This window comes from Manduca sexta, chromosome 22, assembly GCF_014839805.1.
Source record: "Manduca sexta isolate Smith_Timp_Sample1 chromosome 22, JHU_Msex_v1.0, whole genome shotgun sequence".
NCBI classification, from domain to species: Eukaryota; Metazoa; Arthropoda; class Insecta; order Lepidoptera; family Sphingidae; genus Manduca; species Manduca sexta.
Window position 1 is genome coordinate 172,136 of NC_051136.1, and position 25,136 is coordinate 197,271.

The 25,136-nt window shown below is 34.6% G+C and overlaps 1 protein-coding gene across 4 annotated transcripts in view; it reads right to left on the minus strand.

Annotated features, from left to right (window-relative positions):
* The window catches only part of LOC115449750 (CD151 antigen), a 187,211-nt gene that overhangs the window by 45,543 nt on the left and 116,532 nt on the right, over positions 1–25,136 (minus strand). The window contains exon 2 of one of the 4 annotated variants that reach the window (XM_037441220.1): positions 20,661–20,684. The exons of the other annotated variants lie outside the window; for them this stretch is intronic. The gene's annotated coding sequence lies outside the window, so the exon portion shown is untranslated. The remainder of the gene's footprint in view (positions 1–20,660; positions 20,685–25,136) is intronic. 4 annotated transcript variants of the gene reach the window in all.

Here is a 25,136-nt window from a genome sequence, read left to right on the forward strand (position 1 = left end):
ACTACCGTACACAAAGGGTTTGAAACCCGCCATAGCGGCTCACGTACGTATGTCGCGTTCCGTGATCAGCCTGTGTATATCCGGTTTCAACAGGCCGGCACAATTGTGACGACTGCAGAGGGTTACCCCTTGAGATGATCACATCTCTCGTCAGTCGACATTCTATTGGGCCATAATCCATTGTCCATCAGGTGTAGTGGGGACCGTTTATCATGCCCGTATAAAAAAAATAGTCTTAGTATAATTCATCTTAGTCACCCCAACGACAAAAAAACATACATCATTTCTATGATATTTACACACACATTTAGTGAAAACAAAAACAATGCTTACAAATAGATTTATCGATATTTATTATATCGATTGATTAATCGATATCAGATTAACATGCATACAAATTACATCACCAAATTAATCATCTGGGCTTTTGGTATGAATCGGTGTGTAAAATGATCGCTCGCTGCGATTCATGGTTGGTATGATTTATTTTGTGCGTAATCATAAAATTGGTAAGAGCACTTCGTTCGTATTAAATTGGATTGTTTTTATATGATTGAAATATTTTGTATCTTATATAAGGGATAATAAAACAAATTTTAATATTACAAAAACATCAGCTAAATTATCTTATTTAAGTGTATATACTCGTTTTTAAAATATCTAATTTGAAGTCAAACTTTAAGTTCTGTTTTAAAATCCTAATTATATCCCCATTGCGAACGACAATTGGCGAGAAATATGAGATACATCCTTATTATAAATTAAATTGCAATGTAGAGTCTTTTAAATATCTCGACGTCTGTTATCCGACGTTATGTTCACAAAAACCACGCTTCCCAGCAAAATGCCGTAAGCTAAACACTTCCCGACGCGAGTGCAATTAATTATAAAAGTTATAACTTAATAAAGACATTAAATTGCGGCTAGACGCGAACTGTCAAGAGCGTTAATTACGAGCTATTGCCGGCGAAGTTTCCAAGGAAAAACTATCTTGAACAATAGAAACTAATTTAAGAAGTTACGCTGCCCGTATAATAAGTGACGTCGGACTGTGTTTTTGAGTTATGCTCTTAATAACTTGTGATGTTTTTGTTTCAGCGTCCATGTCAACATGTGCTCGTGACGTAGAAATTAAAATAATAGACTAGAGTATATTGTACTTGTATCAGAACATCGGGCATTAGCAGTTTTTTATTGTTACGGAATCGCACTACGGACATTATTCTCGATGTTTTGTTACAAACTGATTTTAACGAGCGTATTGGTGTAACATTTTATCGAGCAGAGGTTCGAGCGTATTTGTCATGGAGTGAGTTGCTCTAAAGAAATGTTACAGGTGAATACTGGCTTGAGCATTGCGTCAAACGTAGCGTAGAGCATTCGCAAGAATAGTACATTACATGGAAATGGTTTTGGGAACTGAACTTTTCTCTTTATTTGTAACATTTGTAAGAACATTACATTATGTTATAATGTTCTAGCGAATGTTTAAGTCTATACTCACCTTTGTAAATAAAGTTATTTGTTACTTCCCATATGAGAAGTACTTTTGTGGGAAGTATTTCTGCTTGTGTTGGTACAAAACAGAATAATGAGTATTCAGTTTAATATCTGCTCTAGTGCATGGATATTGTATAAAAATTTGGCGACACATATGTCAACATATAGTTTGCTACATAATAACTATTATACATGTCAGTCGCCAAGCGTCCATACAACCCGATTCCTACCGGCTTCCCTTTTAAATTTATTTCGTTTGTCTTAATTTTTGTTTTCTGTTAAATTGGCCGCGATATATGAGGTGAGGCAATTCATTTATATCGGTATACCTTTAAAATAATTTCACCACTGGTACACGTACTATGCTTACAAAGGTTTTATATGGGTAACATGGGTACATCCAAAGTGTTGGATATTTTATATTTATAACAGAGATTTATTTAGTCTGAAGCAATTTATTATAGGCTTATCGCCGATAAAATATTGAATTTTCGATATCAGAATCACATTTTAGCACCGAACTATATTTACAAATTTATGGGAGGTATTTTCATTGAAAAAGTTTTTTTTTTTATATTACGTACATAGAACCAAGAAAGAAAAATGAGTAGCAATTTTTATTTTATGAGCATGATATCTTTTTTCTTTTTAAACCATACTTAATAATATGTAGAAAGTATTAGTCCTTGGGACTTATTTTATAAGCCATACTTTCTTTTGACGTAATAAGGACGTAACGCACCGCGTCGCGTAACATATCATCAATTGACATACAAGATATGATTCACCGCTAATTTCATGAAGATAACGTAACACGGCTGTTACGAGTTCACTCTCATAGAAAGTAAGTTCCACTCGATTACGCTCATAAATAAAACTCCAGAACCAACAAAATTAAAACAATTAACAAAATATCACGTAGAAGATTGTTGCGAAATCAATTAACAAGTTGAATTGGCTTGTTAACTTTTAAGATTTCCGCTATAACCACTCTGAATTAATTGATGGATATGTACAAATTAGTACGAAAAATTTGTTTATGAATTGTTGAAGTTTTGAATTCTTTGAAATGGAGTGTAAACTTGCTGGCAGTTACAACCGAGTTTAAAGTGAACGATCAGCGTTGTTGCCAATTCTGAACAAACGTGCTCTTGTAAAACTACAAGTACGTAGTTGTTGCGAAGTCAAGACAACAAGAAAAGACAAATTGAAGTGTTAGTTAAGCTAATTGTTCTTTTTCATCTAATATAAAATTGCATTTTCTATTTGAGTAGTTTTAATTTTACATTGCAAGTGGATCTTTAAAATGATAGAGATTTTACGTTGTAAGAGTACAAATATATTCTTTTACGTATATAAAATACCAATAAGATTTTGATTTGAATACAAGTAAAGTGAAAGTTTTATGTGTCGCAAAAGATGCTTATTCAATAAATGAAGTTCGCGACACAAACTATAAGATTCAGACGGGTAACTTTGCTCGCACGTGGATTTATGCTCGCCCTCATACAATTTATGACGCCTATCCCTTTAGGAGTTTGACTCTATGGATAGCCAGTTTGCAAAGTTTAGAGGTCACTACCATCTTTGTGGTAAAGTATTTTATTACGCTAGTTTTTTTTATTATATTTCTGAAACCTTTTTTAATAAATAAGTATGTTATGTCTGAGTTATTGATTTATGGCTTTTATATCATTATTCTAGGATATTTGTTTTTGTATCTCCTTTTAAGATGAGGTACTTAGTTCTATGACTTTCGGGGTGATGTTTATTTATTTTTTCAGGTATATGGAATTAATAAAAAATACTGCGTTTTGTATTCTATTCTTCCATTGTTCAGTATCATCTATTGGCTCAGAACAAGAACTGCTCTCATACAACAGGCCGGCATAATTATGTCAACTGTCGAGGGGTAATCGTCTCCCGTCAGTCAAATTCTATTGGACTCGATTCTACTTACTATCAGGTGCAGTGAGGACAATATGCCTTGCTTGAATAAGTAAAAAAAACAGAGCTGTGTTATTCAGTGTACGGGGTGGTGTTGACTGTTTGTTTATGAGTAGTCGTTACTTGCGAGTAATATGCTTGCTCGTTAATGAGTAGTTTAAAACAAATTGTTTGCGAAGTCACCCTTCTATCTATTTTTGCGCATGGTGGGCGCGGCAGGCGCTTCATCAAGGGCGAAGTCACCCGGCTCACATAGTGCCATCTCGACGTTGACAAATTGCCTAACTGAACGTCGGGGGAAATTATTTAAAACACTCCAACTCCCGCAAATGGGACGCTAGCTCATTTGCCTGGTTGCAAATCTTTCTTCATAAATATATTGCATTTAGATCGTAAGTTAAGAAAAATATTTTTAACGCAAAAATCTGGGTTGAATCGTCACAAACATTACTCTGTTAGGGAATATTTTGTGTTTAATATGCGGACTTTCAGAAATATTTAAACCGAATAGTCAAAAGTGTTTTAAATACCTAATCAAATTTCATTACAGATTTTTTAAAACTAGGATTTATATTTTTTAATAATATTTAAGACGTCCCCACTGTCTGATAATTATCTGATTATTATATTATAATAAATGGTTAATTATAATTAAAAAAATAGAGTATAGACAAGTTCTCTACATTTTAAGAGACTTGTTCTACATTAAAGTTACATTCGTTTTCTTTTATTCGATTATGGGCAAACATTTCTATAAAATAAAATGCTAAAATATTTTCCCATTGCACAGCTTTCCTATTTCAATGTAATTTTCCGCTGGCTACCGGACTGTTAAATTGACTCTCGATATTATCCGCCAGTTTTAGATTTGAAACAGTATGAATACGCGTTTATTCGCGCGTATTTGAATTTTAAAAAATCACCTAAAGCGTTGTCAAACTTGATTCATGTATGACAACGCTTTCTAATACGTGTGAATACTTGTATAAATTACCCAAAGGTGTTTTACAAAGCAATTGCGTTTACAAATACAGGGGAACAGTCGGTTAAAGAAGGTATTTTGGCGTAATGCGGGTCGTTTGCGTCAGAGGAACTCCAGAGAAAGATAAATCCTTGAACGCGGCGATAAAGGGGAGGTGTTATTGGTGGCTTATATGCCGTAGCTCATGCCTGTGCCGCGAGAATATCGCCCGGGGGCCAAGCTCTCGTTTCGTACACGATGCTCGCACTTACAACGTAATACTGCCAATGAAAACCCTAACACGTATTTTGAAGCATTTCTAGCTCGGAAGTGTTGCGAATAAATTCAGGATTCGTGGAGTTTACCGAATAAAACGACCGATTTGGCTTAGACTGGTAAATATTTTGGAATATTGAGCAATATAGACGCTACCGCAAATTTTAATGTCTCCAGAGGTTCGTGCTTAAGTTAGTAATTCACGAAAGTGACACAGTTTCGCAAAACATTATCCAAAGGCGGGATGGTGGGGACTTAAAAAATTAAATAAAAAATTCCATTTGTAATTTGGCTAAAAGTACCTAATTCGTGCGAATTGAAATTGAATATTTTACAAGTAAGGAAAAATCGTTGTGTCTGTATTTTGCGTCTACTTCATTATGCGGACAGGTTGGCGTCACTCTCTAATATGAATTTATTTCACGCAAATTTACCCATCCTTTTTCAGATTTAGTTCTGTTAATAATGGAATTTTTCCTTTTGGTATGAAATTTTCCTCGGAGCTTTAATAAATGTACTGGAATATTTATTTATTACACTTATTTTATTTAACATCGGAACGAAAATTAATAGCATTTATTTTATTGTTACCTGTTTCCAGTACTTCTTCATTCATTTATAATATTTTCAAATGATAATTAAGTAGCGATATCTTGTATATTTGATTATTAGACACTTCAACATAAACCATTATTCGATTCGAAGAATAACTATTATGAAAAGAGTAAAATAATTTTCTTTCAACTGCAACCTGTTGCTGCAATCCCGCTAAAGCGATTTATTACTGATTTCATTCGTGTCGGAATCGTGTATTCTTTATTCATACCGATATTCTCTTTTTATGAGTTTTACCTTTGCTTTTCCCTACTATTTTTATATCTTTTGTTACTTTGGTAGCGAAACACAGTCGAATTCTGTCAGTTAACTAGTGGAATATACTTATAGGTTTTGTGATCCACAAATTCAAATCCTAGGGCAGGCCTTTGACTTGTTTAAAAAGTTATGTGTGTAATCTTTGTGAATTATCACTTGCTTGAACGGTGAAGGAAATCATCGTTAGGAAACCTGCAAACACGAGAAGTGCTCTATAAGAATTTCTAAGTTGTGTGAAATCTATCAACCCTCCAAGTAGCGTAGATGGCCCGTGTCCAGCACTGGGGTAGTATATATATAATATAGTCTGATATTATTATTAAAGGCTTTGTGATCATAGTTGTATGTTAAATGTTAATCATATTATAACACATTTATAGAAAAAAACATTTCTTATATGTATTTTGACAACGGTTTAGCCAAAAATAATTTTAAACAAAAATTCCAAATATTATGTGCTGAAATACGTATCTATTCTAGTTCAACACATTTTCCCAATAATAGCTTAATGCTTAGCAAATTCATGTTAGGCAATTACTAATTAAGAACTGTACCCATGTGTGGTATAAAACATTAGTTTTACCCACACGCGTGCACAATTTGTTAGCATTCGAGCCGTCAGCAGGGGCCGGGGCTGCCGGAATTAATCACATTGCTTTGTGAAGGTTGCCCTTAAGTCTAATTTACATGACAAGGGCTACGTGGGTCAGTGATAAAGCCTGGCTAGTTGATCTGGGCACCAGATGTGTTTGCTCCAACTTTCATCGCGGAATTTTATGTTTGGCTTTTGATTGCGGTTTTGGTTATTTTAGGAAACTAAATTTGGATTTACGTTTTTTCTTTAGACCTTAGTTCGTCGGTTTTTCATGATACAGATTAACTGCTGTTAGATCTCTCATACGTGAGAGTCAGAGTCCTCTTGGGTAGGTACCACCGAAACGTCTATTTCTGCCACCAAGCAGCAGTATGTAGTCACTGTTGTGTTCCGGTTTGAAAAACATTGTAGCCGCTGTAACTACTCGTCATAATAAGACTTAAGATCTTATGTTTCAAGATGGCGAGCGCAGTGGAACAATACTTTATAATTCAAGATGTTGGATGGTGTTTTTACTGTTTATGGGCGGTCGTATCGCTTACCATCAGGCGAACGGCAAGCTCGTCTTGTCATACAAAGCAATTAAAAATAAAAATTAGGTAACCTGAGCTTCTTTACATCTATCATTTAAACATAAAATCTGGTACAGCAATTTAAAATTGAGTACGCCCTTACTTTTGCCCTAATAATGTCAAACATAGATTGTTTTTTTACAAGTTTAGGTTAGTAGTATCTGTGGCGTGAATCCTATTCACAATTTATAAATGAACGTCGTCGAAAAAACCCATTCAGTTCTAACATTACGACAAGCATAACAACCGTAGCAGCTATTTTCATTTTTATTGACATTTAAATACTACAAACTCGACAAGTATGAATGTAAAATGAAATACCGGCCGACGAAACAGCCAATAAAACATTCGTCCGGCACTAAGAAAGTGTGAGCGACATAACTTTTTTAAAGTTCCGCAATAAAACTGCGAGGTTCGCGCGGTCTTTCATTTCCGCCCACGTAAAATCACTGCAACTCGGCGTTTCTTGGAATTACACATGCTCTTGTTACTATATAAACTGGGTAATATTATAAATGCGAAAGTTTGTGAGGATATATGTATATATGTATGTTCCTCTTTCACGAAAACACTACTGAACGGATTTGAATGAAACTTTACAGTAATATTGTTTGTACATTAGAATATGATATAGGCTACAATTTATAATGATTTTGTGTAATGTAGTCATAATGTTCCGATGCATGTCAAGTAAATGCACGAGCGAAGTCGCGAGCATAAACAAGTATTTTACATAAAGTTGTAAATGGTGTTTTTTTCTCTATGAAATAGTGCTTAATGATTTTTTAGCTGTTTTCATCCTGCTATTGTAGGGTAGATTCAGTATAGTCAGTGTCGTTTTAATTAGCAAAAAAGTAAGAAATGAAGTACGCCTTTAGTAATATATTCTAATAAATTAAGCAGTTTCAAAAATACCAATTTAGCAACTCCCGATATCTTTACTGATTTATATATGAATTTCTCTTTAGCTACAATATTCGGCAGTCCATTTTCTAAACAGATTTTGATGAAATTTCTAATTATAATCTATCTTTATATTATCATAGCATTTATAATTTCATTAGAGTTGTATAACTTTTCTTATTTCTGACCTTTTCTTTCCTACTACAACCAAACAATAGATCCATTGAGATAATTGTCATCTAGCGAGCGGAGTGACTACTACCACAGCCAGTTCATAATGAACATTTTGACAGAATCTTATAAAAGTGCTAGGAATATCAAATCTTGATTTTCTGAATTCAACATAAAAAAATTATTAATTAAAATAGTATGAACTCCATATGATATCATAATTTAATGGTAGTTAGTACAATATTTTTTAAAAAATATATTGTCTACCTCACTCTTGAGGATTTAAGTCTAACTTGCATGTGCACACTGGTATTTAAAAAATGGGCATTTAGTGTCCAAACAATCAGCGCTGGCCTTCTAGAGATGCAGATTTAGAGCCAAGACCTTCTAATACAACATATATCTTTTTTACGTGTACGCCAAAGTGACCTTACTGCACCTTGATGGTAAGTGGAGTGGGGTCCAATAAAATATCGACGAGAGATGATTACCCCTCGGCAGTCGACACAATTATGTCGGCCTGTTGTTGATCTGTTCATAGCAAACTTTGCTGTTTAGTATAAGATATAAGTTTGATGATACGGAAGTGTCGGTGGCACGGCACGCACTACTTAAATGATCAGACATGAAGACGTTTTCAAAGAGGAATAGAACAGTATCTGCAATATTAAAAAAAAACAATAGTTCTACATACTCTTTTGAACTGGAAATAACTTTCATTGCAAATTAATTTCGGCTATTTGCAAACTGCAAAAATAATATAGTTTTATATGAAATGATCAACATAACCAAACAGTTAACAACAACATATACTGGTAAACGTTTTTAATAACGATGGATATTTGCGAAAACATAAATCACTAGTGGATTGTAACGCACGCGTGATAATGAATCCAAAATCCAGCGAACGAGCCGACGGCCGCTCGTTAGTGGAAGCCCCTAGGGTGGGGAATTTGTTCCAACAGGGATTTGAGCTTATACCAGCTATTAATTAACATAATAATTATCGTATCGATGGAACGGGAATGTCAGCTGTACTTATGAATTTAATTTGGTTTACGCCATTGCTGATCATGGTAATGTAATTATGGAATTGCTTATTAATTTCTGAGCTGAGCATAGATTTCATTCAGCTATTCAGCACATTGGATTAAACCATAATTCTTCTAATGCCGTTTGACAAAGCACCAGAGTTGTATCATATTAAAATTCGTCTGACCTGAATATGGGCAGTTATGAAACCAGTTGATGTATGACCTGTATGTGGTTGCTAAATTTTATAGAAAATTTAAAAGAATATGTTGTATATGATAGAAGTTTGGTTGTTAATGAAGAAGACGTTGATCTGTGTCAATTTCTTTGTACAAGTCTCCAGACTGTGAATTGTTGTCTACGAAAACAAAGTAAGTAGTTACCGCAGAATGAGGGTTCACTATACAGACGTCCTTGGAAACAAAATTATAATTAATGTTTTTGTTGAATTCTTATATTACAAAATAATTTCCCTTAATTTCTGTTCGTACGTTTATGTGCTCAAATACTATAATAAAACACAGAGACTACAATATAGACAAGGCAGGTGGTTGGCATTTTCTATGATAGTATTTTTGCTGGATGGAACTTGGTTGATTCAATTTCTTGTGACAATTATGAGATCCTTTACGAGATCTTCTTAAAATATTTATTAACGGCCAAATTTAACATGTCCTTTATATAGTTCGGGACTGGTCATTCCTCGCCATTGGTTTATCATGTTTCATTGTTAGCTTTCAAGAATTAGAGTGAGCGGTTCATGCAAAGTAAGAAATACTAGTTCGTATAATTGACTACTAGCGTAGTGAAACGGAGCAGATGTTATAACATTGCGCTCTTTTGAAACTCTAAAAATGTTTATTTAGGTTAAGTGCTGTTAGTTCATTACACGGAGACGAGGCTGTTGGGTATTTTATAACAATTTTATAATTAAAACCCATACCGATTACATTGAATACAAACTTAGCACCTGCTCAGAAAACTTTTAAATAAAGCCATTGCTGTTCGTTTCTTAGTTTTGATAAACAAGGACTAAGTGGGTTTCACTTTGAGGTCTGAGGCCGTTAAAATGCTTTTAGCGAGCGCATCGCCACACGAACGCTTTGCCAGATCGCAATGGAATTCCGCTCTAAAATCTTCAAGAATCCGTAGCATCGCATATATTAAAGACACGCGATTTATTTTATTTAGGTCAAACATGCAGTATCGGTCTTCCGAAATTCGTCGGTTAGCGTCCTGGTATTTGAGTAATATATACTGTGTCTTATGAACAAAACGAAATATTTTTGAGCTCAACTTTAGCTATATTTATCATTGTTCATGTTGCTACAACAAATTGCGAAACTAGCTCATCCATTCCGCTAGTTAGATTAGTTAGGAACTATTGTCTGGATTTTAAGTTGCTGTTGGAATTCTAAAGAGGATACTGCACAACTACAGCATAACAACGTTTTCACTAAAGTGGTTTTGTAAGAGAAGGTATTTGTCTAACATTCAAGACATAAACTAATTGATTTACTGTAACTAAATTCTCCATTTACCTAACCACTCTAATCGTTTAACCATCTCCAAACATTAAAACGTTGCCTAAAATTTTGCGACATCAGAAAACCCTAGTTTCGTTTATATCCGATAATCGTATTAATTTAACAGGATAACGACGGGGTGGTACAGGTGAAGTGGGTCTGGAATTGTCACTGGAAGCCAATCAGCGAGGATCGGCGAACTGCTGAATAATCACCCGACGGGTTGGCTCACACGACCGCGTCACACGTGGCGTGAATTTAAAACCCTACATTAACCGACGGATAAACACTCAATCGATATGATATTTTTTTGGTACTCGTTTGATCGTGGAGGACCTTTTTATTGGATTTAATAGAATTTCTGCTTAATTATTTTAATTCTAGCTTGATAATTCTATTAAGTTCCGACTCAATTAAGTTCAGTAGATGTAACGTAGCTTACTTGGAATTAAATATAATTAGTTTACGGTTAAGAAGACTGAATGACAATTTTTTATTATAGATATTAGTTGTTATCATCCTCATATTTAACGTAGAAACGCCATTAACTACTACATTCTCAGCCAGCGTTAACCAATTTACTTTGTCAGAGGCGAATTCTGCTCAAATTCGCACGGAGCACCTATTCGGATTCACATTTGATGGAAAGCTCATCGAATGCGACTTCCAGTGTGATTTCAATTGAATTGCTAGCGTAAGTGCCATCAGCCCTGAGCGCGAATTAGGGCGAGCGAAAATCTAGCGAACAATGCAAATACAGTTACAATTTCAAACTTAATTTGGATGTCTCTTAAACGAACATTGTTTTTTGTAATAATATCGATGTTCGATTTTAGATTATTTCAGATTTAGTAGCCACGTAAATCAATCATGCGTTCTTGTACAGAGAAGCTGTTATTCATAAGAAAAATGGGAGTGTTATTAAAAAAATGTTAAATGTAATCTTACATGTTAACATTTGATAGGTTACCAATACTTTTTCGTTTCTTTCTAAAGTTACTTAATTGGTTAAATAGACGGCGCTATTAAGTAAGTGGCTTCTTAATACACTTAGTTGGCGTGAGATACATTTTTCAAAAAATTAGGAAAGCAGGAGACAAGGAGGAAAATGTTATTAATCCCCGCGGATGAAAAACACGAGCCACTTGATCTTCATATTTCTTGTTTTAATAAATAAGAAAGGGCTACGTGACAATTTTAACAAATCCAAATGTTATAAGTGGGATATTTTTGCTAAAATAATACGACGTCGGCACTCGCTGTGAGCAATAAAAGGCGGAAGCATCCAGCAGGCGGCGGTAAATCTTATTTGCAAGCAAGTTGTTTTGCTTCGAGTGGATGGAAGTTTAAATGATCTTGCGTTTTGCAAATAATTGTTCTGTTTTTTGTTTCGACAGTTCCAGCATTATCGTGTTGCCGTCTTGTTATTTTAAATTAAACATTATTTTTACGTTGTCTTGGGAATGGGAATTACATTTTAGTTTGTATTCTAAACCTTTTTATATAAAAAGTAATAGTGCAGAATTTGTCAAATCATGTAAAGTGCAAAATATTCCATATTGTGAAATAAGTTACGCGTTAAACCAACGCAAACTCACAGCCAGTTTTAATTACACGAACAAAGTATCAGGGTGTCATTATCGGGCGAACAGTGTACCAATATTTAGGCATGCACGATGTACATAGTACCCTTCCTGGGATTATATCTTTTATGGTAAGGGTTAACTATATTTGCTCGGAGATCACGTATTTTATGTGCGAGTTACAAGAACTTTCGGTATTTACGCGCCCATCCGAAGGGTTAAATATAGTCCAGTTTCCCGGTACGCACACACTAAATTGTTTTGTAGTGTAAAAAGTTTGTATCTAAATGTTTCGATATAATGATGTTACTATGAGATCCAAGTTTAGTTGCGATTCCTAAACCATACCTATGTATGCCTCGGTATGCAGTTTCGATAGTAACGATAATTAGACATTTTCTTTATTACGTATTGCTCTGAAATTTCTTCGATGTCCCATAGAATCCTATCAAACACCTAAATTAACATGAATATTTATGTGTTTACACGAACTCGCATATGTTTGATTATAATGAGCATTGGTGAACGGTGTACCTTACTCGTGCTGGGATTTCCGAGCTATCAGCTTGTTCCTGAGTTTAATTGTGTTGTGTGACGAGATTTAACAAGGTTTATTGTCATTGGTATTTAGCATTCACGGTTTACTACGTCATTACAGACATGGAAGAAAGTAATGTTCTATATTTGATACTAGTATCACCATGAAGGCTTTGGGCATGGGATATACGTAACGTCAAAATTGTTAAAAACTAACATTCGAGTCAGATAATAATTTATGATTACTGAAGAACTGCGTAAATTTTCCCTTTAAATTAGTACCTAATTTTGAAAATTAAGCATTTTGATTAATTAATTATGTAAATTTTAACTACATGATTAAAGCATAAAATTTGTGTTTAATTATTAGGAGTACGTAGTGAGAAATCGTACCGAAATTAAAATCTTGTTTACAGCAATGTCTCACAAATGCTGGGTATTCCCATGTTTATAAAGGTCATTATTGTGGAGACTATGAGGTGTGGCTCACGAGCCTATATTGTGCTTTTTGTTACCTAATACCTTCATGTTATTGTTTTACCTATAAATAAGTGCCGCGGGTATTAATTGTTACTATACCAATGAACACATGTTAGAAATACGACGAATTTAAAGCAGACACTACCAATATGGACAGGACAATAATTGTTAATTTCAGCTAATTGCGATCTTTTATTGAAGGACAGTATTTAAGTTGTAGCACCCGAGCTATCTGGAGCAGCAATTAATAGTTTCTACTCACTGGCTTGTTAGTGTCGTCGGACAAAGTCTTTGACAGGATGCGAGCACTCAATCGTACGTATTTGTTGGCTGTTCCTTGTTGTAGCGGGGAGTTTTGTTTGAGATATTCTTTCATGTGAAATCTCAGTTTTCTGCCATGTAAAATCTATGGATTAAGTTATTGCATAGTAAAATATAACCTATATAATTTAGAGAGCGGTTTAAGAATTTTTGAAAATAGATTCAGTAGTTCACTTTAGTGGTCAGTCAGAAACCACCTATAAATAATTTGAAATAAGATAATCAGTGGAACCAACGATACAAGTTGCTAGGCAACAAGCTGACACTATCACGTAAGATCAGGTTACTGAAAAGTAGACGAGCTGTGTGCTTCTTTTCATTAAACACACAAAACGTTAACTACACATTGATAGCACAAAAACACGCAGTTGTCACGTCATCACGCTATTCGCAAAGTGACACTTGTTAAACCAAGCCCAGTGAGTTTTTTATAATGATGACTAATTGGACGCGTTACCAAGCCTTTACGTGAAAGGGCGGGGCGACCTTCACGTTTACAGCACACGATAAGTCGTTACGATATGTCGTTAAGATAAAGTTTTATCGCGAATCTCAATTAGATCGTGTTCGTGTGCTATTGAGAGTAGCTGAATATCAAGAGTTTGTGGTTCAACCGAGATCATGGAAAAATTTTAAGGTAGTGTTTTTTAAATTCTACTTTAGTTATTAAGTAATATAACAAACAATTTTATAATTTATGTGTGCATTCTTGCGATTTAAATGCATTTAGCACCTAGCAGCATGCAAGTGCATACGTAACGTGTTGACGTTTACGCTATATGATAAAGCTTTGTTCTACTAATTTGCTCATTATGTTTAACTATCTGTGGTGGGTCGTAATTGGCTTATCTATTGTGTTCATTTCTGCCTCTATTTGTTGGTTATTGATAGCTCTGAGCCACCCAAATAAAATAAAATAAAAAAAAAATATTCGTTCAACCAAGGGTTACTTCATTAATGGTAGGGTATATTTTATATCCGCCCAGAAAGCGACCACTAGATACAAGGTTTTAAAACCCGCCATAATGGCTCACGTAAGTGTGTCGCGTTCCGGGATCAGCCTTTGTATATCCAGTTCCATCAGGGGCTTTATTCTCTATCCCGCACGTTATTTTAACAGTGCGTAACAAGCACGTAACACAACGCATCATGTTTAGGACTATAGAAATTTGGCTTACAGAATACCATTCCACGCACATTTCTCGAACATAACATGACACGGCCGCGTTACGCGTTTACACTATCATACAGAATAAGGGCCCAGGCCGGTATAATTGTGTCGACTGCTGGACAATCATCTCTCATCAGTCGACACTCTTTTGAACCCCACCCCACTTACCATCAGGTTCAGTGGGGTCACATTGCTATGCACATATAAAAAAAAACTTTACTTTTTGCCGAAGAAAATCAGTCTACGAGACCAAACAATGGCGCCGATTTAGTACAAAAAATCTTTACAACTTAATCGTTCAGGCATTAACAAACTTCCGTATAACTTTGTAAACAAACAACGGATAGCACTTTCAATAAAAGCGAAATCAAATACGAAAAACAAGAACTCTAACTAGAATAAGAGCCGTGAACAATGTATTTTATTAAACGAGAAGCCAATCTCATACTATTCCAATGAAATTAGACATCTAAGAATGTAGTATCTAAACACAGAATTGTATTAAGAAATAATGTAATTAAACATTAAGGCGTGCCAGATTTTACTGTATTTAGTTTTAATTATAATTAAAGAAACCAAATTTTAATTTAACTAAATATAAGTATGAATAAAATATTTATTATCTATACATATAATTATAAAATATAGTCCCCAAACGCTGTCCGTCTGTATGTGATCGATTTTCTTTAAAATCTTGTACCTAAACGGATTTTTATGAAATTTTGTATGCGGATAGTTTAAGACCATGGAAAGGTTATAAGCTTCTTTTTGTCCCGGCAAAGTATATACCAGGACTTTTATCCCGGAAAATTCAGTCACGCGGGCGAAGTCGCAAATGCTAGTTCCCTATATTAGGTTCTCAATTCTCAGTACACATTTAATTACACTGGTGGTGCCACCATACACTAGAAAATGACGATTCATTCAAAATCTAATATTACAACTCTAATTTTAATAACAGAAATTCATTTCACACAATTCGGATAGCTGGATATAACCGTAATACGAGGTGACATGTTATCTTCTACGTCTCGCCGGGTTCACCCGCGTGTGATAATGGCACCTTACTGCCACTGGTTTTATTTATCAACGCGTTACCTAAGACATGAATTCTCACTTAGAACAACATTAATCTCTTTATTTGTTTTGCCCGTCCATACAGCCGTGGGAATGACGGTAAAGGTAAAAAGATGTCTGGATTTGATTTTTCCTTTTTACTAGACGTATATTTATTTGAAGGTTTTTTTTTTGGAAAGTACGTGGTTGGTTTGTGAAGCATTGTATTGTGATCATTTGTCATGTAATAATTTATTGGTTGAATTATTTATTGATTGTTTTATAATTCACGGTGGAGGGAAACATCGCGAGGAAACCACCTGAGAAATTATCTATCGGAATTTTGAGGGTGTGTGAAATCTAAAAATCCGCACAACGTCGGCGTGGTGGACTAACGCCTAATGCCTTTCAGTAGTAGAGGAGACCCAGCAGTAGACAGTACTAATACAGGATTGATATTATTTTTATTATATTAATTTATTGTTTCTGTTTTTATCACCATCATTTTATTCTGTTATACTTTTAAATCGCCTCGTTATCGCTTATTGGGGTAAAAAATACCACAAGTGATCTTGCGGTAATCTTATTTCTAAAGGATCTTAATTAATCTGTAAAGTCACTAAACACGTTCCTTACAAATATTAATAAAATCCTGACTACATTCTATAAATTGTCTACTGCTCCATCGTGTCGCAACGTATAAAGGCACCGAGCGTGAATTCATCTAATAGTGTCATGTTACCACGCCATTACTCACTGTAAACATTTTCAGCGAAACTGAAAATATGGAGCAGAATATAATTTATTATGTACAGGTTACATAAACCCTGATGATGTGGGACGAGTTTTTGCCAACGTTTGTTTGTTTGCTTGGTCGTGCGGTATTAATTTCATTACTCAACGTGTCCTCCGGCATATTTTGTGGGAATTAATTTTGTTATTTTAGAATGGGATATTTTATTAAGTTAATTTATTTTAGGAGTTTAGTTACGCTTTTAATTTCGGTATTTATTAATATAGTAAATGAAATGACTGAATTAGATAACTTATTTCAAATTCTTTTTTATCATTGCTTATAATATCACAACTAAAACGAATACTATTTAAAATCAAATAAATAAATTAATTACATTGAGCATTCAATTCCATATTATAGTATAGGGACGAACATTCCTCAATATCTAGACTCAAGTCAAGGACCTTGATGAATACTGGCAACGGATCGCGGTTTGAATAATTAATTCGGAGCCATCAAGTCTTGTTCGGAAGCGATCCTATGGCATTAGTTGTTGGGATCATAGAATGTGTGCTTAGTTAATGATTTCTGGACGTTTCATTAAAAGGCCTGGTAGTGCGTGAAACATACCCGCAGTGCTTTTCCGTAATTGGAATTGGGTTTTAGAGAACACTAGGCGATAAACTGCGGTCTAATTAGGTGGGAATATTATAAGCGGTGATAGCCTAGGGTGTTAAACGGACTGCCGAGACGAATGTCCGCAGGTTTGAATACCAAAGGCACACACCTCAGACTTTTCTAAAATTATGTGTCTATTCTTTGTGAATTATCGCTTGCTTGAATAGTGAAAAAAAAAACATGATGAGGAAACCTGTATATCTGTGAAGTTCTCTGTAGGATTTTTGGGGGGTGTGTGAAGTCTACGGATCCGCACATATTGTGCACTATTTGGCAGTAAGGTAGTAAAAATATAATGTCCCTGGAATCCACATTGTATCCAAATCTATTTCTGCGTTTCGTCATTAAAATCAAATTATAATAATTATAATGTATCCTGAATTTTTGAACATTGAAACTGAGGATTTTCAATTAATCTATTCTATTAACGTTGGAGTTGAATTTTCCTAGAATCAAATTGAGATACTATGTGTTTCTACGAAGTTTAAATAATCATTAAAACGAATTTATTACAACGAGTCTGGTATTCCAGACAGATGTTTAGATAATTGAAATTCAGTTTAATATTGAAAGTAAAAATGTAACAAGAAAACCTTTTAACGCGAAGTTAGGCGAAGTCTAGACTTAGCTGTTATGTGTCGTTAGTATTCATGGATTTAAAATTTCCTTTATGTTGCTATTTAAACGAACACAAACACACACATTATATTATGTTGGTCATTGCCACAGAACATGTAATGTTCCTTTGTTCTGTCTTCTAGAATTTTCGTGTTCAAATTAAGGTACTCATCGGGGAGGTGTGCAATTTTAGTCTTCCAAATAATGTAAAAGAAAGTAAATCGGTGGATATATTTAAAACAAGGCTAAGAAAATGTTTGAGGGAAGAAATATTTTAAATGCATGTAAAGATTGAGCTAACAATAGTTTTTAAGTAACTTTAAATTACTAACACTCATTGTAAGTGGACATCTTGTCTTTAATGAGTAAATGAATTCTCTAAACTCATATTTTTTTTGGACTTGGAGGTATGCTGCTAAATATTTCTCTTAGATTTTATGAAGTTGGGTAAAAATAGACATACCTCAATTTTATTTATTTTCATGTACAATGGATGATACATTTTATAAATTAGATTCGTGATTACGGAATACAGTCCTCGTGTCACGAACATTTAGTGCTTGCTCGTAACTTTAATAATCTAATTTCTTTAAGTGATGTGCAGTGGAACATTATAGCAGGAAGTTCGCAGATGAGTAAATAGGTCACTTGATGGAAGATATGAGTTCTGAGTGCGTACCAACCTTTGAGGAAAGGAAATTGTGGAGAATAAAGGCCTACGGCAATGCCTATCAACCGAAACGCATGAACGAAGTTGGTCTTCAAGTCAGTTTTCTGTGACTTGAAAGGATTCCACTTCATAATCAAAACTGATTATAGCTGGGATCAAACTACTTGGTTCTAACTTCTAAACTCTATAGAGCCTTAAAGAGTTTTATATAATAATTACAGTAGAGTTGATTTTTTGTTATGTGCACGATAAAGTGTCTCCACTGCACTTGATGGCAAGGGTCCGATAGAATGTCGACTGACGAGAGATGAGTACCCCTCGGCAGTCGACACAATTATGTCGGGTTGTTGGGACTGGATATATACAGGCTAATCCGGGAATGCGACAAACTAACGTCCGCCAAAATGGCGGGTTTTAATACCTTGATGTTTTCTATGAGGTGGCGGTTTACAATTAATATTTAAACTAAATTAGCTACAATTATGAAATGCACCATATAGAGGTTTCTCGAGGTTTAAGGGATTCATTTAGATACACCTCCAAAGATTTTTATTTAAACATTCACGTATTAAACTCCGTCCAATCACTTCGTAGTTGCATGCATGTCGAATTCTGAGTATCGTAACTTGCTCTTCAGAAACTTGCCCTGGAGATTCGCGTTTCCACTCCGTTGCAGCACAGAATCTGTTTACAAGTTAGCGGGATTGTGAGATGCCGTCGCACGTTAGTTCGGACTTATTGAGCCTTGTGTAGAATGCAAACGACGGACATGAATTATTCAATAACCCGCAGGCTTTTTGCAAGCTATCGATATTCATGACGTGTAAAAGACGCGGTCGGTGTGCATGCGATTGTTAAGCTATACGATAGAAAAGTAAGTGAGAAATTGTTGCGTTTCGCATGACAGATTTTGGGTTGTTCTTATATCCCTTTCTACTCTTTCATAAGGCCTGTAGCGTTTAATTCTTCTGGTATTTTGGGTGCTTGTTGGTGGATATGATTCATTTGGTAATACACTAGCTCTTTTGCTGAAAACATTTTTTTTCAGTTTTTTTTTTTATAGCTTTGAATGACGAGACGAGTTTGCCGTTTGATGGCAAGCTATTCGACTCTCAATAAACTGTAGTAACCATCCAACACCTTGAATTATAAAGTATTGTTTGGTATTAGAATCCTTCTTTAGATATATATCAAAATACTATCAATACTTACAAAAGAGAGATCCTTAATATCTTCAATTAATCAATTACTCAAGATTTATATGTTTTTATTTTTGTGTTTTGTCACATTAACACTTGTCATGGTGGTTAATGTCATCTTACTCATTTTTAGTCGGTAAAATATTTATTACTACTTACATTTAGTTTCTACAGTTAAAATAACTTTAATATTCATAATAATAACGTAACATTTCTATCTACTTTGTAATATTGTAAACTCGTCCGCTATAATTAACTTTTCTTTATACACAAGTTTTGGGTTGCGATTAGAAGTAAGCATATTTTGTAATCAATAATTGGTGTATTTTTAGTTGTAACCTGTTTTGTGTTAAATAAATAAATAAAAAAAAAAATAAAATAAATAAATATTCCTACATACTGTTGCTTGGTTGCAAAAATAAACATTGCGGTGGACTCTCACATATGAGAGAACTACCACCAGTCAAAATTATTATGTTATATAGATAATGACCAGAATAAATATATTTTAACCTATATACAATTATGGTGTATTTCACAATAGTACGCATGCACATATTAGGCACCAAACAAAAAGCCATGTTTTGATGTTCGTCTCGGGGCCGTTTCGATGAGCTCGCACATTTTCCGCAGTTCGTGCTATCAACCCTATGACCCTATCAGTCCCTTGGTACGGAAGATATATTTTAATTCCTTAGTCGCTCGGGATAAAATTAAACGTTGTCAATAAATTATCAAAATAGTACTAGAACATTAAAACTTCTAGAATTGGATTCTACGCCGGGAAGTTTTATAATCATTATTAATTCTTAATAACTATTTTGATTTTCTATTATTTCTTGTGTATTTCGTGACATTATTAAGTCCTAAGAAAAAGACGTTGAAAATAGTATTAAATGTTTACATTTAATTGTTACGTTCTTAAATATGATACGTTCGACTAGTGACAAATATATTGCATAATCTGTTGAGATAAAATAGCATAAGTATAATAAAATCTTTACAAAGCACAACACAGTAATAGTGTACACAAAAGCGTCCTTGTTTTAATTCTACAAGAGTTACTCTAAGACTAAGTAGCACGGCTCAAAGTTCCTGTACGATATAGTTTCATGTCATTAATTTAACTTAGTTCGCTGACAGTGTGACGGCGCATTTCTTTCAAAGTCTATCCGTAAGCAACCTTCAAATGACATGTCTATACGAAAACAAACGTTATTTATAGTCGAGTATTTAAAATTTTTCAAAGACTTACTCAGCTTAGCAGGATTGTGTTTACCTGAAAGTAAAATAAATTAGAATTACGTTTCATAAAATGAATTCACTTCATGCATACGGAGGGTATTCGTGAATTTAATAAAGTAGTTTGTTCGTGATGAAGTCAAAGCTACGCTTTATGTTAGATTAAAATATTTTATTTCAGAAATTAGAGTAAGTAAATTGGCGTTCCGCTTTCTACGCCTCTTATGGTTTTAAGTATGTTTCAATCTTAGTTTCACGGCTTTAGTTATTATGTTATTTGTCACTACATTAGCAATGCTATTAGCAGAATTAGAAAAAAAAAATCGATCTTAAATTGGGTTAGGTTTATTTTTAATACTCTGCAGTAGGCCAAAAGCTTTGAGGTTTTATAACTTCGTTGTAATGCACTTTAAACCCAATTCAACAGTGCTAACTTTATTTGTGCATCAATGGAAAAGCCTGCAGCCTTTTTCCTGAAAATGGGGATATTAAAACCCTTTGGTGTAAGCAAATTTTGGGGAGCGGCAAACAGGCAATAAAATTTTAAAGAATATTTTAGTGTCAGAGCGTGAAAGCGGCCTACGCTGGACCGGAGCCAACCGTACCTGCATACCGCAGCGGCCCATAACTAGCAGGCTGTGGGACAGTTGGACTTGTTAAATTGTTTGTCTTGGCGAGTATCTTAGATTCCTAGACTACACCTGGCGTTGAAAAATATTGTTAAATATCAAGCATTTTTACAGTAAAGAGACGATACTGAATCTAGTGATTACAAAATTATGTTTCAAATATAACGCCTAATGCCAGAGGCGCACGGTCCTGGGTCTACTTCGAAAACCGAAATCCGTAGTTTCGGATGACGGATCGCTCGTTTTGTTACTACGAAGTGTTACGGATCCGAAGACGGATTCAACGACGGATGCGATCCGTTCATCGCAATATTTCAGATATGGAGTTTGTAAGAACTTATAGGGTTTTGCCATACCTTTTTAAAACCATCTGCGAGGGTAAAGTTCCACTGCTTTTTAAAAAAAAAGAATATTCGTGGAATTGATCCTGCCACTAAGGTGAGCTACAGAACGGTGACGGTTCCGAAGTAATTTGGTAGTAGAGTTAAATCCGAAGTTCGTCGTACCTTGGTTTCGGACCGACGTTTCGACGTTTGTTTTTCGACGTAGGCCCTCTGTGACGGATGAATCGCTGCTTTTCTTTTTATGTTATCGACTGTCAGATTCTACGCGAATCATAAAAAGATCGCTTGCTATCCCTCCATAAACCTCGACTCAAAAAATTTAAACCGTTTGATCAAATGTCTATTTTAAATTTTAATTCTTTCCATTACGCACCATGCTATACAATAGGTCAGTAATAGTTTAATTCCCGCGACAAATTTACATTTCCGAGGATAGAAATGTAAAATATCATTGAAATGTGAATAAAGGACTTTATATATATAATGTACATACTATATAATGTACATAAAGGACTTTATTTAAATTCGGCGCACAAATCTTTTTATATCCGAGTTGGGATTTTGCATAGATTTGCATTCGTCGTCGGTTTGATCTCCGTCTCACATAATGCGAGATTGGTACAGTCGGTGACATTTGTTTAAAATGTAAATTTAAAAAACAAAAAATAATAGGGACATCAAAAGTAATTTGTCCGTTTTTTACCACTAGATGATACGAGGAACAAGTTGCCAAGATGTCAACCCAATTATTATGCGCAGTATCATATATCGTATTTGTCTCATTTGTGTTAATTTTAATGCTCAGTATTTATTCTTCCTTCAATTTGAGCGAGCACACCGCGCTTTGGCTGCAGAATCAATCAATATTTATACGCGTCTTATTCAAAATATATTTTTAATATTTTAAGAATAATAATGTTCTTAAAATATTACTTGAAAGCAAAAGGAAGCATACACGTCAAAATCTAGAATTTAAACACGCATAAACACACGTTAACTCATTACTTTCTTCATGCTTATTTGCATTTGTTTCCGTTAACTTCACAAGAACAGAATATTCTGAGCTAAAGTTAAATTTACAGCGCTTCCGGGCGCGACTGTACTTGGTTATACGATAGATAATAATTTAGATAGAAATGCTTTCAGCTCTATATTCCGTAGCCGGTATAAAATCATTGAAAAGTATTGCGGTGCGCTGACTCGGGCACAGTTTTCAATTACATAGAATGTCACCTAAATATCTGTTACTTTAAAATGACGGGTAAAATGTGTGAAATTGGCGAGGAAGCCTTCTGTAAATCTGTCTTTATATTCTATAAGGTTTAATAGAAGAAACGTATCTTTCTTTCTGAAGTCCATAATGATTGGCTGTTCGGATACAAGGTAAATCGTTAACAAAAAAGGTACGTTTAAATATAACCACTTAAAAACCTTTATCCATTATGAGTACAAGGTTAAAATAAAAATAGCCGTTCTAAAAATAGCTCACGTTGAGGATAACCAAGCGTTTATTTTTAGGGTCGTAAATGGTAAGTACCACATTATCATTACCATAATGCAGATGAAAGTAGTAACAGTAATGAGGGTCAAGTGGGATTGGAACCCTAACCGATGGGACCTTATTATGTAGTATATAAGGCTATATTCCCGTGACACACGTAAATGTCATGTAGCTGTCATGTTAGCCGACAAACATTCCGATGCTTCAGGGGTTAATACCTCAGAAAAACGCAAGGTATGACCGGGGGTAGAATAATTTGCCTCGATTATAAGCAAATAATAATTTTTGAATATGATATGCAGAATGTTGATTTTAGGTAGTTTATGCCGTAATTTATATTCGTCATTCGACTTAATAGCAAGACATTGTTAACTGAATACGTCACCTAATAATATTTGCAAAATAAATACATTTATTCAACTAGGCGATAGCCTAGTTGGGTGTGGAACGGACTGCCGAGACGAATGTCCGTAGGTTCAAATCCCAAGGGCACACACCTCTGACTTTTCTAAAAAATCATGTGTGTATTCTTTGTGAATTTATCGTTCGCTTTAACGGTGAAGGAAAACATCGTGAGGAAACCTGTACATCTGAGAAGTTCTCTATAGGAATTTCGAAGGTGTGTGAAGTCTACCAATCCGCACTAGGCCAGCATGGTGGACTAAGGCCTAATCCCTCTCAGTAGTAGAGGAGGCCCGTGCTCAGCAGTGGGCAAGTATATAATACAGGCTGTTATTATTATTATATTATATAAAATTAATGATTTTTGTGGCAATAGTGAAGCTATAAATAGCTTTAATTTTTTTGTTGATATCGAAGGTCATATGGCAAGCAAGAAAATATGCTTTACGAATTTCCCTACTGACGGGTCAGCCCTAATAATATTGGATAGTACGAAAAAAATACTAGTATTGCCATTGAAACAGTCCTTCTGGTATGTAATTAAATATTAGAAATAACTTAGTGACAGGCAAGAGGTGGGTCCAGAAGTTGGAAGTCTTTGTTAGGTGGGTCGCGGTCCGATCAAATTTGGGATTTATTGCTCTAGGAATGTTAAATCATAACTCTGGCTTTTTGTATCCAAAATTTATACAATCTAATAGGTTATTTATCACATCTATTTATTTATCTTAAATAGTTGTTGTCTTTTTTTTGCAAGCACAAATATCAATATTTAATTTGGCTTTAAAACCGAGAGCTAATTATAAATTAACAGATGCAAACATACGCCTTCACAAATTGTAGAACGAAATGCGAAAGTACCCATTTCCTGTCATCCGAATAAGTGGGCGTTCAGAGCGAGCGGTCAAAGTCATTAGTGGATAGCTAACGTTTACTTTGGCCGTGTCCGACCATGCAGCTTCAAACGTCTGTCGTTATCGACCGATCTAAACGGTCTGTAGCCGTGTTTCCCCGGATTGCTGTGGTCCCGGTAAATTTATTTGCATAATACGGGTACCTAAAGGAAAGACAGATTTGTGGAAAGGATGCGAGAAGCAAAGGCGATTCTGGCGTGGCAGTGTGATTTATTGTAATGTATATAAAAAGGTTTTAATAAACAACTTAATGATTAAATGAATAACGTTCTCATTTTCTCCAGACATTAAAAGTATAGTTAGTTATAGACTGGACATCAAGCGAAATTTGTGCTCCAAGAGTTATTACCAATTGGTATCAAGTCGTTGTTTTATTTGAAAAGTCCGTGTAACACGATGTCACAGAGTCCTTAGATATTAATACAAAAATAAAATATTTACAGAAAATTTACTAATATGCGCATTAAAAACGTGCAAATCACGATATGGTAAACATATGAATTATTTTACATTGGTGTTTTGCTATTAACGGCGGAAGCCATAATATAAAGGAAGAGTATTTTTAACACGTTAAAAGACAGCGGCTAGATTTAACGTTTCTATATATTTAGTAAAAAAAAGACTATATTTTTTTGTTATATAAAATTTACTTTTCTATATATTATATTCCTCTGCGCGTTTAAAACAGGACATTACAAG